General features: G+C 40.9%; 1 protein-coding gene across 2 annotated transcripts in view; it reads right to left on the bottom strand.

The window, feature by feature from the left end:
- Positions 1–12,446, bottom strand: part of CLVS2 (clavesin 2) — an 81,635-nt gene that overhangs the window by 19,953 nt on the left and 49,236 nt on the right. The window lies entirely within an intron of this gene.

Raw genomic sequence — 12,446 nt, 5'->3', positions numbered from 1 at the left:
TGTAAGATTTGCATCTGAAGTGATGCAGAGGTGTTTTCTTCCCATCTGTGACTAAACAAGTGCATCTCAAGTCCACCCCCAAATCTGAATAGAATCCTTAAATTAAACAGATTATGACATTTGACAGTTTTAAGATTCTGCATAAATGCACCTGATGGTTCAAAATTCCATGCTGAGCTGACTACAAAAGTCTCCTTTTAAAAATCCATCCACTAGAAGTCTCTCTTGAGTGGCATTATAATAATTAACATATTTCTGGATACTACATAGAGCATAAATAGGAACAAAAGAACAGAAACTGAAATAATTGTAAATCTATTTTCTTAATTTAAATTTTCTCTTGAATAAGATTCAGAAGATTTGAAAACACTGTTTTGTTTTTAGGGAACACATGAGCATTAAGGGCTTGGTTGGCTCAGACAGTAAAGAATTCGCCTGCAATGCAGGAGACTTGGGTTCGATCCCCAGGTGGGAAAGATCCCCTGGAGAAGAGAATGACTAGTGACTCCAGTATTCTTGCCTGGAGAATTCCAAGGACAGAAGTGCCTAGCAGGCTACAGTCCATGGGGTTGCAAAGAGTCAGGAATGACTGAATGACTAATGCTTTCATTTTGTGAGCATTAGAAATTAATTAATGATTTTGTACAGTGGCTTTTGAGTCAACAAACATTGTTTTAGCAAAGAAATTTCTATCTCTGAGAATAATATGCTATGAAAACACCATGGTACTTCCAATAATAAATTGGTAAAATGTGTCTTATTCTATGTCAGTGTCTTACTTCTTTTATAAATTTGTGGTTTTCATTCATCAAAAGATTATTACAAAACAGAAATGAATCAGGTAAAAAAGAAGACATAGTTGCTTTTAAATCATGACATTTTTATACATAAAAAGAAGATAAATAATGTATATACAGAAAAAAGAATACTAAAATGTGCCCTCCATTCAGCTTAAGAAATAGAATATGCTGATAACCTTGAAGTTCACTGTATTTTCATATTCTTTCACTTACCCACATTTTAAAATTTAATATTTTATTTCAAACATAAGCATTTCTTTTGCTTATATTTTATATTATAAATATTATTAATATATAATTATTTTATATTTTGCATATTTTATTTATTTTTATATTTTATTATTTTGCTATGTGTGTTAGTTGTTCAGTCATGTCCGAATCTTTGAGAGACCATGAATTGTAGCTCACCAAGCTCACCTCTCAGGCAAGAATACTACATATACAAATATACCAGGCTTCCCCTGGTGACACAGCAGTAAAAACCTGCCTGCAATGCAGGAGCCGCAGGAGATGAGAGTTAGATCCCTGGGTTGGGAAGATTCCCTGGAAGAGAGCATGGTAACCCACTCTAGTATTCTTACTTAGAGAATCCCATGGACAGAGGAGCCTGGAGGGCTACTGTCCACAGGGTCACAAAGAGTCAGATTCAATTGAAGCGACTTAGCAGGCACCACGTAAACCTTAGACAAACGTCATAGTGAATGTCATCACATAATGGTGTCACTGAGGTTTGTTGGATCTGAAATATAAACATTTTGTGCACAGCTTCAGTTCACTGTCGCTATCGTACAGCACACCATTGCATGGTGGTTGTTCAGTCACTCAGTCGTGTCCACCTCTTTGTGACCCCATGGACTGCAGCACTCCAGGCTTTCCTGGCCTTCTCTATCTCCCAGAACTTGATCAAACTCATGTCCATCAAGTTAGTGACACTATATAACCATCTCATCCTCTGCAGCCTCCTTCCAGTCTTGACCTCGGTCTTTCTGAGCATCAAGGTCTTTTCCAATGAGTCGGATCTTCGCATCAGGTGGCCAAAGTATTGGCGCTTCAGCTTCAGTATCAGCATCAGTCCTTCCAGTGAGTATTCAAGGTTGATTTCCTTTAAGATTGACTGGTTTGATCTCCTTGCTGTCCAAGGGACTCTCAGGAGTCTTCTCCAGCACCAGGGTTTGAAAACATCAATTCTTCAGCACTCAGCCTTCTTTATGGTCCAGCTCTCACGTTCATACATGACTACTGGAAAAACCATAGCTTTGACTAGATGGACCTTTGTTGGCAAAGTGATGTCTCTGCTTTTTATTATGCTGTGTAGGTTGGTCATAGCTTTTCTTCCAAGGAGCAAGTGTCTTTTAATTTTGTGGCTATAGTCACCATCTGCAGTGATTTTGGAGCCCAAGAAAATAAAATCAGACACTGTTTCCACTTTTTCCCCATCTATTTGCCATGAAGTGATAGGACTGGATGCCATGATCTTAGTTTTTTGAATGTTGAGTTTTAAGCCAGCTTTTTCACTCTCCTCTTTCACCTTCATCAAGAAGCTCTTTAGTTCCTCTTCAGTTAGAAGAGGTGAGATTAAATTGTACCAATTTATACTCTTCCTTCCACCAGTAATGCAGGAAAGTTCTGGCTATTCCTCATACACTTGGTATTGTCAATCTTCCTGATGCCAATCTAACGGGTATAAAATAGGTTCTCTTGACACTTTAATTTGCTAGTTGCTTGGTCTTTGCTCTTTGTAATTCCATCATTAATAACTTGTTTGATAGTATAACCATTTTACTCAGAGGTATTCTGCTTCTGAGTCCGCGAGGGCTTGTCTCTGCTGACCTTGTTCATGATATCTTGTTTACAATGAGTTTATATTTGGCTACTATTAATCATTGGGAATCCTTAAAGGGCTATCTTGAGGATGCTTCTCTCCAGGCAAGATCTATATCATCTCCTACCAGGTTCTATCAACCTAGTTTGGCTATAATTTAATTTCTCATCTCACAGTTTCTCTGCCTGTAGAAGGTATGTATGTGCAAATGTCAGATACATGAGACAATTATTACTTCAGAGTATCAGGGAAGACTATTATCATCATTATTAATACTAATATTATTATTACTACTATTATTTTTATACCTGAATATGGAAGAGGCGGACTTCCCTGGTGGCTCGGCAATGAGGTGTCTGCAACGCAGGAGAAGCAGGAGATGGGGGTTCGATCCCTGGGTTGGGAAGATCCCCTGGAGAAGAGCACGGCAACCCACTCCAGTATTCTTGCCAGAAAAGTCCCATGGACCGAGAAGCCTGGCAAGCTGTTGTACATGGGGTTGCAAAGAATCGGACACGACTGAAGCAACTGAGCAAGCAGGCATGGGAGAGGCAGACAGGTTTCCTTAAAGGCTTCCTGGCCAGCTGGGATTTTCCCAGCACAACCTTCCCCTAAGGATGTAGCACTTGGAGGAATGCAGGTTCTCATCAGTCACCAACTTGCCCTCAGTGTGTGTAAGGCTCATGCCTGCTCCTGCCAACCCCACAGCCCCAGCAACCATTACTCTCCAAAATCCTAGATTCTTGTGTGTGTGTGTGTGCTCAGTTGCATCCAACTCTGCGGTCCCATGGACTGCAGCCCACCAGGTTCCTCTGCCCATGGAATTTTCTAGGCAAGAGTACTGGAGTGGGTTGCCATGCCCTCTTCCAGGAGATCTTTCCAACCCAGGGACTGAACCCTCATCTCTTGTCTCCTGCATTGGCAGGTGGATTCTTTACCACTAGCGCCACCTAGGTTCTTACAGTCAACATTTACCTGCAGAACCATTCAAACTTCACTTAAATTCCTTTTTTCTTTCAAGTAGACTCTGTGTGCTAGTCTCTGTTGGGACTTGTCTTATGTTCATGGGAGTTCAGTAGATCATCTAGACATATTTTCATTGTGATTTTTTCCAAAACTTTGGTGTTTCATGGCAGGGCGTTCTTGAAGAATTTTTAACCTACAGCACTGCCTAAAGCAGGACTACTTGGTACGCTTTTAAAATATACTCCTGAGTGAGCCTTTTGATCTCTAGAACAAAACTGAATGAACAACAGTTATCGATTTATTTAACCAAAAGTCTTAGCTCAGAGATTTTTCAACTTTGAGAATCATTTGAAGGTCATGCTTCTTCTATTGTGAAAAAGGAATATGCACACGTAAGCACATAACTTACAAATGATGCCATTAGACACATCTTTAAATACAGAATAACTTGGTCACAGTTAAGATGGTGTAAAAGAGAAAGAAAAGCACCGACTTTGAAATCAAGTAGACTCAGGTTAAAATTCTAACTTAATACCACCTGTGTCCTCTCAGGCATCCAGGTCCACAACAAGGACATAACACTTGAGTCCTTCCTTTCCTCACTGTGACACCACTCATTTCCTCTCTCTTTCTCTCCTGCTTGTGGCGTTACCATTATTCATATGATACATCTTTTGTAGTTGCCCTGCAGTCCTTGGACATTCTGTTCTGCCTTTTTTCCTTTGTTCTCTTTGCATTTCGGTTTTTGAGGTTTCTATTGATATAACCTCAAGCTCAGAGATTCTTCCTTAGCTGTGTCCAGTCTACTAAAAAGTCTATCAAAGGCCTTCCTCATCTTTGTCACAGTGTTTGATCTCTAGCATTTCTTTCTTGGTTCTTTTTTAGACTTTCCACCTCTTGACTTACACTGTCCAGTTTATCTATTAAACGGCTTTCCAAAACCTGCTTTCCAGTTTATCTAATAAAGCCCTTGGCATATTCCTCATAGTTGTTTAAATTCCCAGTTTAATAATTCCAGCACCCCTGCCATGTATCATTCTGATGATTACTCTGTCTCTTCAAATTGTGCTTTCTACCTTTTTTTAGCTATGCATTATAATGTTTTCATGATAGCCAGGCATGACCTACTACGTATAAAGAACTATTGTAAAAAGCCTTCAGTAGTATAATGGTAAGATGTGGGGCAGGGTGAAGCATTCTATAGTGCAGTGGACTAGCTCTCATGCTTTTAATGATCCTGTCTCTGGACTGTGCACTCCCAAGGGTTTGTTTTTTGTTTTATAATTTTTTTCTCCCCTCTTAGGTAGAACAACATGGCTAAAGTACCCAGAGTTGGGTATTTCTCTTCTCCCATGTGGAAGACTAAAATTGGGAATTTTCTTTCCTTAGGTCAGCTGTGGTAGTTTAGTTGCTAAGTCGTGTCCGACTCTTGTGACCCCATGGACAGTAGCCTGCCAGGCTCCTCTGTCCATGGGATTCTCCAAGCAAGAATACTAGAGTGAGTTGTCATTTCCTTCTCCACATAGGTCAGTTATTTTCTAATAATATATTCTAATAACCCAGCCACTTGGGTTCTGGTTACCTGCACCTACCAGGAGATACTAAAATTGTCTCTTAATTTACAAACTGTGAGCTCTTTAAGTGCAGAGGTCGTGTGTTCTCCTGAGAGCAAGCCTTGATGACTAGGGCACAGTGCTCCAGCATATTTTAAAATGGTTCCTTTTCCCCACCCCCAAAGCAAACACAAGGGGATTTTTCTCAAATACTTACTGAGAGAACTTGGGTCAAGATTCCGGAGGTAAATCTCACCAAAGTGTGGATGCCCCCTATACCTGCACCCTCACTGGAGTTTTTCACTCTCAGAATTTTGTACAATGAGCCTCCAGCAATTTGTCAATTATAATTCAGGCTGTCCATCTCCAGCATTGGTTCCCATGTTGGTTTCTGATCAAGAGTTTCTGCCCCACTAAGCCAAGACTGCCTGTATTCACCTGTTTCTCCAGTCTTGGAGTGGATTGCCTTGTATTTTTGTATCATCTTTAAAAATCTAAGAATAGTTGTTAACTTTTCAATCTGTTCCATTTTTTCCTTGTTAGGACAGAGTAGCAACTTCCAAGCTTTTTATATGTGAAACTGAAAACCAGAAATCTGATTCCTTCACTTCTTACCACACCCCAAGTCCTGCAATATTTATACCCAATGCTGTGCAGCTTCATATTTTTATATTCACCTTCCATATGATGCCAATGTGATCCCAGGAAAATCTGAAACCACTATCCCCACTTCTCTGCTTAGTACTATGTCACTTCCCTCCATCCCCTTCACATCTGTTCATATTCATGTGCTGTTTTATTATTTGTTGATTCTATTCCTTTTTTCCCCCTTTTTAAAATAATCTGCTCATACTGAACCCTTAAGAATCAGCTCAGGCAACATCTTCTGCAGGAAGCTTTTTTCCTCCCTTTTCCTCACTTCTCATCCCACTGAAAGAAAGTAAAGTGAAAGTGAAGTCGCTAAGTCATGTCGACTCTGCGATCCCATGGACTGTAGCCTGCCAGGCTCCTCCATCCATGGGATTCTTCAGGCAAGAATACTGGAGTGGGTTGCCATTTCCTTCTCCAGGGAATATTCCTGACCCAGGGATTGAACCCAGGTCTCCTGCTTTGCAGGCAGACTCTTTATCATCTGAGCCACTGGTTGCCTCATTCCACTGCTGCTGCTGCTGCTGCTAAGTCGCTTCAGTCGTGTCCCGTGTCCGGCCCTGTGCGACCCCATAGACAGCAGCCCACCAGGCTCCCCCATCGCTGGGATTCTCCAGGCAAGAACACTGGAGTGGGTTGCCATTTCCTTCTCCACTCTCCCATAAAAGCCTACCTCTACCATCACAGTGCTGGAGTCCATCACTGCACCTACCATGAGATACTAAAATTGTCTCTTAATTTATCTGCTTTCATTACTAAACTGTGACCTCTTTGAGTGCCGAAACCTCTGCACTCAAAGTGTTCCATATGATCTGTTGGTGCTGGGCCTGGCATCCATTTCCACCCACTTCATGCCCACCTAAGAGAGCAGGGCATGGAAGGCTAAACCACAGGAATCTTACCACTAGGGTTCTTAACAGGAGAGATCTATATGAGATCTACTTGAGTAAGATTTAAAGGACTAAAAGGAGGCAGCAGTCACCTTCCTGTGCAATGACAGCTGCTAAGCAAGCACCAGGCTTCCCCAAGGGCTCAGGGGTAATCTGTCTGCCAGTGCAGGAGGTGCAGGTTTGATCCCTGGGTCGGAAGATCCCCTGGAGAAGGAAATGGCAACCTCCTTCAGTGTTCTTGCCTGGGAAATTCTATGGATGGAGGAGCCTAAAGTACATGGAGCCACAAAAGAGTTGGACATGACATAGTGACTAAATAACAACAAAAGCAAGCTCTAGAGGAGCAATCGTTTGCAGCAGTATCTGGACTCGATCTTCCACTTTGTAGCTGTCACTTTGGCAGGTAAAAGTCTGCTGGGACATCAGTCAGGAGGAAGGTACAGACATTTGTTTATTGACCTCTGAATCTCATCTGCAGGGTTGTGACCTCAAAACAAGAGAGTAGTCACAGTCCTCCCTAATTCTCATTCTTCCTGCTCTTCCAATGAGGTTTTAGGCACTCACTCTCTGCATTTAAATCCATTTGAACTATCCAGAGATTTTTGTTTTGTGCACTGAATGTTGATCCAGACTGTGTTTGATTCACCGTTATACTCCTAGTGTTTTGAAAATGTGTGTATATATGTGTATGTCCCAGAGCAAAGCTAGATGAATATTTATTAAATGAAATAGATCTTGATATTTATTATTTCAGTTCAGTTCAGTTGCTCAGTCATGTCCTACTCTTTGCAACCCCATGAACCACAGCACGTCAGGCCTCCCTGTCCATCACCAACTCCCGGAGTCCACCCAAACCCATGTCCATCGAGTCGGTGATGCCATCCAACCATCTCATCCTTTGTCATCCCCTTCTCCTCCTGCCTTCAATCCTTTCCAGCATCAGGGTCGTTTCAAATGACTCAGCTCTTCACATCAGGTGGCCAAAGTATTGGAGTTTTAGCTTCAACATCAGTCCTTCCAATGAATACCCAGGACTGATCTCCTTTAGAATGGACTGGTTGGATCTCCTTGCAGTCCAAGGGGCTCTCAAGAGTCTTCTCCAACACCACAGTTCAAAAGCATCAATTCTTTGGTGCTCAGCTTTCTTTATAGTCCAACTCTCACATCCATATATGACCACTGGAAAAACCATAGGCTTGACTAGATGGACCTTTGTTGGCAAAGGAATGTCTCTGCTTTTTAATATGCTGTCTAGGTAAGCCATATTCTCTGAGCTACAATTTCTTGATCTGCAAAATGGGAACAACATTTAATAGGATTGCTATGGCTAACCATTGGTGTTACTCATTCAGCACACCTCCTTGGTACTAAGCTACCAAGTTAACAATGAACTCTCCATTTACACAAGTGGAAATGACCATGGAGGAAATTTTACAATATGGCTTACCGGGCAGTTGCTTGGCCTTAAATAACAAAACAGAGTGCATGCATGGGTGCTAAGTTGCTTCAGTTGTGTCCTACTCTTTGCGACCCTATGGACTGTAGCACACCAGGCTCCTCTGTCCATGGGTTTCTCCAGACAAGAATACTGGAGGGGGTTGTCATTCCCTCCTCCAACACTACAGAGTACAAAACAGTAATAAAAATATCAAGAAAATACGATATGCTAATCATTGGCTCTTCTGGGCACATTGCTGTTCACTGGAGACAATGAAACAAGAAATGCTTTGCAATTAATGAGAGAAGGGCCAAAAAGGGCTGAAGAAAGTTAATAGAATTTCTATCCTCCAAAAGCTTTTGCCAATTCACCTGCTTCCATTCATTTTCCCTTGAGCAGAACATTTGGGCTTAATGCACAAACTATCTTGAATAAATTCTTCAGTTAAATGCAAATGTGACCCACTAAAGCTCTAGTGCAATTCAGCATCTCTCCAAGCCTCTGTAGACCATTCAGTTCAGTTCAGTCACTCAGTCATGTCCAACTCTTTGTGACCCCATGAATTGCAGCACACCAGGCTTCCCTGTCCATCACCAACTCCTGGAGCTTGCTCAAACTCATATCCATTGAGTCAGTGAAGCCATCCAATCATCTCATCCTTTGTCAACCATCAGATCAGTCGCTCAGTCGTGTCCAACTCTTTGCGACCCCATGAATCGCAGCACCCCAGGCCTCCCTGTCCATCACCAACTCCCAGAGTTCACTCAGACTCACGTCCATCAAGTCAGTGATGCCATCCAGCCATCTCATCCTCTGTCATCCCCTTCTCCTCCTGCCCCCAATCCCTCCCAGCATCAGAGTCTTTTCCAATGAGTCAACTCTTCACATGAGGTGGCCAAAGTACTGGAGTTTCAGCTTTAGCATCATTCCTTCCAAAGAAATCCCAGGGCTGATCTCCTTTAGAATGGACTGGTTGGATCTCCTTGCAGTCCAAGGGACTCTCAAGAGTCTTCTCCAACACCACAGTTCAAAAGCATCAATTCTTCAGCGCTCAGCTTTCTTCACAATCCAACTCTCACATCCATACATGACCACTGGAAAAACCATAGCCTTGACTAGACGAACCTTTGTTGGCAAAGTAATGTCTCTGCTTTTGAATATGCTGTCTAGGTTGGTCATAACTTTCCTTCCAAGGACTAAGCGTCTTTTAATCTCATGGCTGCAGTCACCATCTGCAGTGATTTTCGAGCCCCAAAAAATAAAGTCTGACACTGTTTCCACTGTTTCCCCATTTATTTCCCATGAAGTGATGGGACCAGATGCCATGATCTTTGTTTTCTGAATGTTGAGCTTTAAGCCAACTTTTTTACTCTCCACTTTCACTTTCATCAAGAGGCTTTTTGTCAACCATAAACTTAAATAAATATCATTCTTTGGGAGAAGATGGATTTGGAAGTACTTCTATCCTGTAGTATGTGAGTTTCTTTAAGAGGTGACTGCCTTGACAAACAATTGCAAAACAAGCTCAGTTAAAGCAAAGCCTTGACCATCTCCTCATTGGCACAGAAAAACTATAGACACTACAGACTTTGGCACCATTGGCACTATAATGGAGGAGTTAACATATTTATGGGGCCACCCAGGTGGCTCAGTGGTAAAGAATCTGCCTGCCAAGCAGGAGACAGGGGTTTGATCCCTAGGAGGGAAGATCCCCTGGAGAAGGAAAGAGCAACCCACTTCAGTATTCTTGCCTGGGGAATCTCATGGACAGAGGAGCCTGGCAGTTCACGTGGTTGCAAAAGAGTCAGACATGACTTAATGACTAAACAACAACACAATGACAAACATATTTGTATCTATCAAATATACATAACTGATTATTCACACATTTCTAGCAAAAAAATATGTTTGCTCCAAATATGTAGCCATTCAAGAAAAAAGCTGGAGAATCTATTAGCATATTACTTTAATTTTTTAACCAATCTTGATGAAATATAAAAATTGTGTAATAAGATTACTACTACTATGAATAAACTGTCAGATTTAAGAGCATAAATCAATATAATTTCTAGTGTAAAGTCTGACATCATAAATGTGAGGAAAATGAACTTTCTATTATTAAATCCACAACTTTGGTCTTGTTTCACAAGTAAGACTAGTTAGAATTCCTAAACCACACTGTCCAGGATTCCTAAACTTTTCAACTGTGTTAAGAATTGTCCTCCATGTGAATACAGGCAAAAATTCAACTTGTACTTCACCCATTCAGAATTAAATCTATTCAGCTTTTTAAAATGTTTTTCTTTTTGTCTTTTCTTGCACTTTTCTATAGCACTTATGTGCGATACTTACATACATAGCTACTGTATGTGCTATGGCAAAATGCATTTAGTGATAACACACTAGCACCTAGAAATTAGATCTTTAATTCCATAACTCTATCCCTAAAGTTACATTAGAATAAAAAATAATATACTATTCTTTTATGATGCTTTTAGTATAAATATAAAACACGCTTGTTGCAGAAATTTTTAACACAAAATAAGTACAATTTTTAAAAAGTCACTCATAAGTTTACCAACCAGAGACAAAAGCAATACTCTAAGCATCTTAGGATATGCTTCCATTTTTTTTTTTCAGTTAAATTTTATATAGATGGCATGAAACTCTATCTAATAGTCAGGAATTATGATAATAGGTTTTTTTTTAATAATGGCATGTATGTATTCAACATATGTAACATCACTCCCTCTAAAAGTATGAGCAGATATAGAAAGTAGAAGGCGATTATTATAGCAACTGATACTACTGGTTCCTTAGGTGGGCTTCCCAGGTGGCTCAGTGGTAAAGAATCTGTCTGCCAATGCAAGAGACATAAGAGACACGAGTTCGATTCCTGGGTCGGGAAGATCCTGAGAAGGAAATGGCAACCCACTCCAGTGCACTTGCCTGGAAAATCCCATGGACAGAGGAGCTCGGTGGGCTTCAGTTCATGGGATCGCAGAGTTGGACATGACTGAGGACCAAGCACACATGCTCATTCCTCAGGTAGGATCATGTGGAATGAAAATATCTCCTGCCACTTCAACAAACAAGAAATGTCACAGCCATCAGCGATTTCTGGCCTCCAAATGTGAGTGAGGGCTCCCCAAACCGTGATCCAGCAGATGCTGCCACCCTCCACAGTAACTGCTGAGGAGCTGGGGAATGCAGGAAGCAACACGAACAAGGAAAGAGGATGGGCCCCAGACAGCTGAGGTTCATATGAAAGGACTGAATTCAGTGAGCCCAGAGGCTTGCATCTTCCCGTACAAAGAATGTTAAATTCCTTAACTTGACACCTGATCTTTGATGTTCAGATTGCCTGTTCCCTTTGTTGCAAACTTGTATATAGCCTGACTTCCCTTCCTTCCTTCTTAGAGCAGTTTTCTCAGAGCTACACATTCCCACCAAAAAAAAAAATAACTCTATTTCAGGTTGTGACTATATTTTTTAGTCAACAGTCAACATTATTTTCCTTCAGATACGTCAAACTTCTGAAGATTGTTCTGCCATGCTAACCATACCATGTCTTCCTAAGTATGTATATTGAGGATATCCTTTCTAGATGGTAAAATAGTGTCTTACTACCTCATATCCATCTTCTAGAATGTTGTATTAGCTATCTGACTACATGTCATAACCATCTTCAAGAAAGTTAGATTCCTGAATGAAATGTTTGTTCTAGTTCCAAAGCCTAGCTCCCATTCCCTAACACTAGCACCTGGAGCAGTGTCTGGAACCGAAAATTAGTTTTGATCCTGTATGTTCAGTGTCATCAATAGTGGACAGACAGATCCAGGTAAGTCATTCAATTGCATCCACAAGGGAAACAAGAATTTTTACCAAAACATTCGAACTAGTGCCTTCTGCCAAACTGTGAGAAGACACACAGGAAAGTATTTAATTATCATCTAATTGGGATGTCTTTTTCTGTGCCTGTCTCATAACTGGTAATAAGCCATATGTAAATAAATGCAAATAGCATATTGAAAATGAAGGACTTTGACCCTGGTACAGAGATAAGAGTTTACATTGAAATTGCACATGTGCAGGAGGCTGCTTCATCTCCATCCTCTTAACTTCTAAAGTTTAACTTTCGTTAAAACCTCAAGTGACCCAGGTAGGCATACAATAAAAGAATTTGGTTGGAGGCAAAGAATTGTTAAGAAACAAAATTTTACCCCCAAAAAAGCAATTGCTCTGATATGTAGGGAAACAATAATGATTAACACTTTCTAGAATCAGTTTATATAACATTTAGAGTTTGTCATCAGAGAAAAAGGGGAG

This window comes from Bubalus bubalis, chromosome 10 (assembly GCF_019923935.1).
Source record: "Bubalus bubalis isolate 160015118507 breed Murrah chromosome 10, NDDB_SH_1, whole genome shotgun sequence".
Lineage (NCBI taxonomy): Eukaryota > Metazoa > Chordata > Mammalia > Artiodactyla > Bovidae > Bubalus > Bubalus bubalis.
The sequence above is the reverse complement of the archived record's forward strand: the minus strand, read 5'-3'. Positions and strand labels throughout refer to the sequence as shown.